Source organism: Poecilia formosa, unplaced genomic scaffold (assembly GCF_000485575.1).
Source record: "Poecilia formosa unplaced genomic scaffold, Poecilia_formosa-5.1.2 Scaffold233, whole genome shotgun sequence".
NCBI lineage: Eukaryota > Metazoa > Chordata > Actinopteri > Cyprinodontiformes > Poeciliidae > Poecilia > Poecilia formosa.
The window spans coordinates 510,529-516,995 of NW_006800172.1; positions in this window are offsets into that span (position 1 = coordinate 510,529).

The following is a 6,467-nucleotide window of genomic DNA, read 5'->3' on the forward strand; positions in this document are numbered from 1 at the left end:
AGCAGAGGGGGGAGGAAACCCAGAGAACAATGCACATCGTGATGGATAGTTCAAAGGAGAACAAAGTTCCTTGAGACACTGATCTTGTATCACATCGTCTCTTAATCTTTCTGCGCATGATGTTCAGCAGCAAGGCCAGTCAGACGGATCAGCACTTGTTAAAAACAGCCTTGTCCTTCTACCAGCCATAAAAGGAGCAACGGAAAAAAACAACTTTGAAGAGCTCAGCACAGAAGAGATGCAGTGGAGAAGAAAAATAGACAGATGCCAGGAAGGAGCAGGTCCCGGGGTCAGGCGAAAGATGGGCCTGATCCCACCTCCAATCCCTGCAGCTTTTCTTTTGTTTGAAGTCACATCTGGGCCAAATTTCCCCCGTTTCTGACTCGAGCAGAGAGGAAGTCTTCTGGGTGGGTGTGAGGAGGACGCGGCCCGCCGTGGCCTGCCGGGCTAAACTGTGCGAAACTCTGTAGCCACCATGAGTCACGGCAGAAGGGACAGAAGCCGGGGGCTGGGAGGGGGGGGTGCAGACACGTAGTCAGGGTTCATCACGGGGATCCAACGGTGAGGACAAGAATGTGCCAGATAAGTCATTCAGTGACACACAGGAGCAAAGACATGTTTAGACACTGAAGACAGATAAGCAAGGAAAGAACCGGGGGGTGGAGGGAACTAATCGCTACATTACCACATCACCTCAAACGCAGGTCAGCACTGACTCAACATACAGTGGAAAAGAGAAGGAGAAAATACTCAGTGAACTTCTCACCTCAATTAAATTTTGCTCACAGCTTTGAGCTTTGACAATGAAAACTAAAATGGAACACAATATGAAATTAAAGAACTCTTTGATGGAGTATTCCCTTAATTCTTTTCACAAACTGACTGACTTGACTTTTAGTGATGGCAGTGGAGGAAGTGAACGAAGCTGCTCAGTCCAAATATTGAATTAACTTCAACAGCCGCCTCGTTCAGATTGGCACATCTCTCTTCACAGCGGAGGACGGTTGTTCACGGTGCAGGTAATTTCCGGTAAGCTTCATAACGTCAAACTGGCGCATTACATACATCGCAGACTAACGTTAGTGACTGGGTAAAATTTAAACCCTCAGAGTCCACGCCTCCAGGCAGCTCGCGCTTCTCAACAGCCGAATGTCCAGACCGTTTTGACGAACAAGGGGCTGGTTTTTACCGGCTCCGTCTTATCTGAAGTAAGGACGTTCTTCCACATATTTTCTGTCCATAACCTGACAAGCGATTCTTCTAACCACTTTGGGTGTTTTTGCCTCTTGAACGGCTCCAAAGCTCTGGATTTTTTCAACCAACCTTGATATGTCCGAAAGTTGGGATAATATTTCATAATCTAACTCTAGTTTAAACATCTGGAACCTCAATCCATGACCTGTCTGCTGTGTGTCTTGATCTTCAAGATGCTGTTTGTTCACGAACAAACCTTTAGAGAACACCTGGATCGATACCGAGACCAGATCTCACACACATTTGATTAGATTACACTTCAGTAATTAGGCAACCTCAAGGGAAGTTGGTTGCATTGGATTTTTATTTATGAGCAACAGAGTAAGGAGGCCTCCATACAAATGCAAACCAATTTTTCTAGATTTTCATTTATACGTTTTACTTCTGTTTTTTTTTTTGTTGTTTTTATGAGAAGGGACAGCTGCAGGGAGAGCGGTTTTATGTTTTCTGTGAATTTTGAGATATACTTTAGAATTCTGGTTGCAAATCATTGACATGGAATTGAAAGCAGAGTGGTCTGACACAGGTTATTTATTCAATTATGAAAGAGGAGGGAAATAAGGAGCTATGGAAGCACGGTGACCTGTCACCTGCTTCTCTGCTGGCTATCTTTAGCTCGGTTGTTGCCGTAGTTTCACCAGAGTAAACCCAGATTCATTTGGAACTGGCAACATTCTGTCCGGAGAAATAATCTCCCCTGTTCTCCCTCTGCTTGACTTCATGCTGTTGTCCATAGAGGACAGAGCGAAAAAACAAAAAAAAACAACAAAACAAAAAGTAGACGTTTTAAGAATTCATGCACTATAAAAGTCATATGCTTCTTTGTTTCCAACCAATTTTCTTTTATGCTGCTCATGTGAGTTCAGTAATTCTATTACAGAGGAGCATGAAAACAGGGACTGGATCTATTAAGAGACCAATTATTGCATATTACTAACAGAATTAAAGCATTTACAAAAAACAAACATAACAGATTGTGTAGACCAAAGCTGATATATAGTGGGTCAATGAAAAAACATGACTTTATGGTAGTACATTACATCTAACAATCTCGACTTTTATGATTGAATAGCTTTTTGTGTAGAAACGAATAATTATATTTTTTAACATTATATTAAAAATAAATAAATGGTTTATTTGTCTTAGTCAGTCTAATGCAATCCAATTATTTTCTTCAAATGTGGAGATTATAGACAAGCTTTTGTGGATTATATCTTATTACATTTAAATTCAAGTACATACAAATACATTAGAGTATAATAGAAAAGTTCATTGATTTCAAAGCAAAACTCATATTGAATGGTTTCATCAGATAGCATTATTCCTCAATAATATTTTGTTTAATATTTATTTAAATATACCTGCATATATGTATAATTTAGCAAAAAGTTTTCAACCACAAGAATGTCTATACAGTGATGATCTAGAAAATTACTTCATCTCATATTTGTTCTTCTGGAGCTTTTTTTCTACTAGAGATTTTCTCCTTCCACTAAACTTTCCATTAATATGTAGCTAGCTTCATTAGAAATTACATTTTGTAGCTTCTTTATATCAGTGTTGCATTTAAATTATTTTGAAACCCAATTAAAAAAAAAAAATTGTCCTTTTGGAACATTCTGCTAAAAAACTTTTTCCATCCACTAAACTTCCAAATATTATTTAGTAGGCTTCATTAGAAGTTACATTTTGCGGCTTCCTTTCATGTTTGATAATGGTATATTTAAATTGTTTGAGACCCAAATAAGCAAATCACTTCACCACATATTCGTCTACCAAACTTTTTCCTGCCACTAAACTTTCCATTAACATGTAGCCATTAGAAATTTCATTTTGTGATGTCTTCTTTTTTTGCCACTGGTAATTTTTAAAACGATTGAGACACTCACCTTTGGGTTTTTTATTATATATAATCTAAATTAAAAGAACAAAACAAAACACAAATTGTGTCTTAAGTCATCTGCATAAATGTCATTTGTTTGCAGTGAATCACTATATATATATATATATATATATATATATATATATATATATGTATGTATATGTATGTATGTATGTATAAACACACACGCATCATTTTATAAAGCAAGCAAACTATTGAAATATACCTTTAGTGTTAAGTGCATGTAACTTTATAATTAGAGGCATTAATCACGTTAAACCAGCAGCCTGTATGTAGAACAAGGACCTGTGATGTGAAGCCCGGTGCGTTTAAATAAAGCTCAGCACAGCGGCGGCGTTCTGCTCCGTCTCACCACCACCTTGATTTGATCGGGTCCTTGCAGCTGTTTCAAAGCTCCGCCTGCGCTTGAATGACAATCTGTGTTTATCTTTGGCTTTCCTCTCCAACTAATTAACTAAACCCCGGAACACCAAAACACACAGTCCCTCCAGAACCTTCCCCCTCTGCTCTGACAGCTGACGTATTATTGCGCCGTTTTTAAATTAGTGCTGAGTGGAAGATGTCTCACAACAATTTACACTCGTGTGGCCTGAGACACTTATTAATTGCTATGTTTTAATTAAAGGACAAATTACTCTATCTTAAGCATATAGTGGAGTGTAACTGTCAAGTTTGAGTCTTTATGTGTGAATTACAGCAGGATGATTGAGGGAACCTGCTGGTTTTCTTAAGTTTTTTTACCTGGATTTTTATTTCATTTTTTTAAATTTATGACGGCAGGTTTTGGGTTATCAAACCGGATGTGCGGGCACTCTGGAGATGAGGCTGTTCACTCCCACTTCCACTTCTTCAGTTTCAGATGAAGCACTCTGCCAATCTCTATCCCTCCTGGAGACGTTTAATTGCCTGTGAAGCGGAGAGAGACGTTTTCAGGCTCGCCGTACATCCAAAAGCAGGCATTGTTTTGGCCCCCATTATCTATTCTTTTTATTTTTTTTGTCATTCCCCCTTCAGCTTTTGAAATGCTCTCACAGCACACGAGGTGGGAATTTGGATAAATCCAGGTTACATCAGCAGGCAGGTGAACCAGCTCAGAGAAATAAAAAAAAACAAAAAAAACACAACTAAAAATATAATTATGCTGTCAGACGCTGCTAAGCTGCAGCCTTTAATCCCTCGCCACGTAGATACTGCCGCTTGTCTTCTCCCATCACCAGCCGAAATCCAATATTCTTATCCCCGGCCTTAATATGCGTTTCTTTCCTCTGGTTAATTCATCATCATCATACTTTTTCATGTTATTTATTCTGGTAACAATCACAGTATTGGCCTTGGCACGCTCGAGCGTAATTTAATGCGCTGTGATATTAAAGTCTGGCAAGTGTTCATTTGCTTTCATTTCGGGAATATTGCTCTCAAGTCGAAGCGAAACTCCCCTCCGACAGACTTCTCTCTCTCTCTGTCTGTCTGTCTCTCTCACGCGCCCGTGGTGTTCCTGCCATCGTTTCCCCTCAAACTAAACGCCCCGGACAGCGTAACAAAATATAGAGCTGATATCATGGAGGGTTTTTTTTTGCGGAGGCCTCTTCCCCTTTAAGACAATCTGCGATTCCATCTGGTCGCCGTGGGTTTTTCGCCTCCCGTCCTCAACTCCCTTCCACTCGATGACCGGTTTGAGAGTAATTTTCCTGAAACTTCCCGAGGGCATCCTTCGAAGTGGATGGGAGCTTCCACCCCACGTCCCTGGCAGGACGCTTCAGAGACGTCCAGAGAACGAGTCGCTCTGCCCGGCCTTTGTGTCCCCATGAGGTACGATGGCCGAGAGGAGGAGGAAGAAGAAGAGCTCGAAGCGAGCAATCAGTTGAGACGGATTGCTTTTCATGGCTCCTTCCTTCTCTCTCAGGTGGCAGCGGGCCCATCTCTGGCGCCTGCCACCATGCCCACGTTAATTGGAGCGTGCCACTGTAAATGAATCGCATGTGGCTAATACCTTTATTACTACTACTACTATGAAGTAGTGGTTTCTTAGTTTATCACATTAAAAGAACACATTTCTATGAATTTTAACCAAGATTTTATGACAACATTGAATTTGAATTGAAATGGTACATGCGTTTTGAATAGCTACAAATGAAAATCAGAAAATTCTACAGAGTCTTTAGTGAATCTACTAGATTCACTAAAGGAATGAAGATTTGGTCAGTTCTTTGCAAAATAGCTCAACATTCGGTAGGGTGGAGAGCATCTCTTTGGTCAAACTTGTACGATTTAATCTCATTGTAGCTTGAGCTGTGTTTTTAGCTCGTTACTCATCTCCCTTCAGTGCTCCGTCTGGGATTTCTCCTATTGAGTTAAATTTCTCCGGTAGAATTTCAGCCGTACCAATCAGCGAACAGAAGGAAGATTTGTGAATGATGTCAATTGGTTTAGAACTGAGGTCTGAAAATAGGGTTTTCACTTAGCAATGCCAGCGGAGAAAGCAAACAAAGCCAGTAAGTCAGTGTTGCATTTGTAAATGTTGAGCAATTGAAGTTGAAGTCAGAAGAAGAATGTTTGAGACACTTTATTGCTGTCAAAGATGTCATTCAGCTCGGTGTTTTTTTCTTTTTGCAGGTTGTTTACAGCCCTCACAATTTCCGCCAAACTTCGTGATATCCAAACGGTAACGCTTTGGTAAAATCAGATGCTATAATTTAAAACTGCAACTGAGTTCATGACTCCAGCAAGCAATTGTTTCCCAATCGTCAATGGTCCAGATACTCTGTACGAAGCAAACGAGGGGCTGGTTTTTACCAGGCTTTGTTGTCCTTTTTTTGGACGGTCAACTCTTTTGCAGCCTCTGTTAGTATATTCTAAAAGTACTTTATAGACACCTATAAGCTTCGTCCAAATGTTTGACAAAGATTTAAAAGATCTAGCAAAATAATTCCAAAGACAAACCAGATAAACACCTGAAGGTCATTAGTTTGATGTTATATCAAACATAAACAATAAGTTTCGGTATTGGTATTAATATTGTTGATACTGGTCATGTATTCACTTGGTATCGGATCAATACCAAAATATTCAGTATCACACACAGTATCAATACTTTTACTAGGCACTGTATGAACATTACTGATTTATGTTTTTTTCACAACTCTCTCCCTGTTGACTCTTTTTTTCCTTTTTAAGAACAAAAAAAAGGTGAAGGGGTAAAAAAGGAGGAAGAGTAAAGATAACCGAGGTCAGGTGCTCATTGGCTGGAGTTCACTGTAAAATTCATGACTTTCCATTTTGGCCTTTTCCATTTGTCTCGTACTGCGGTCCA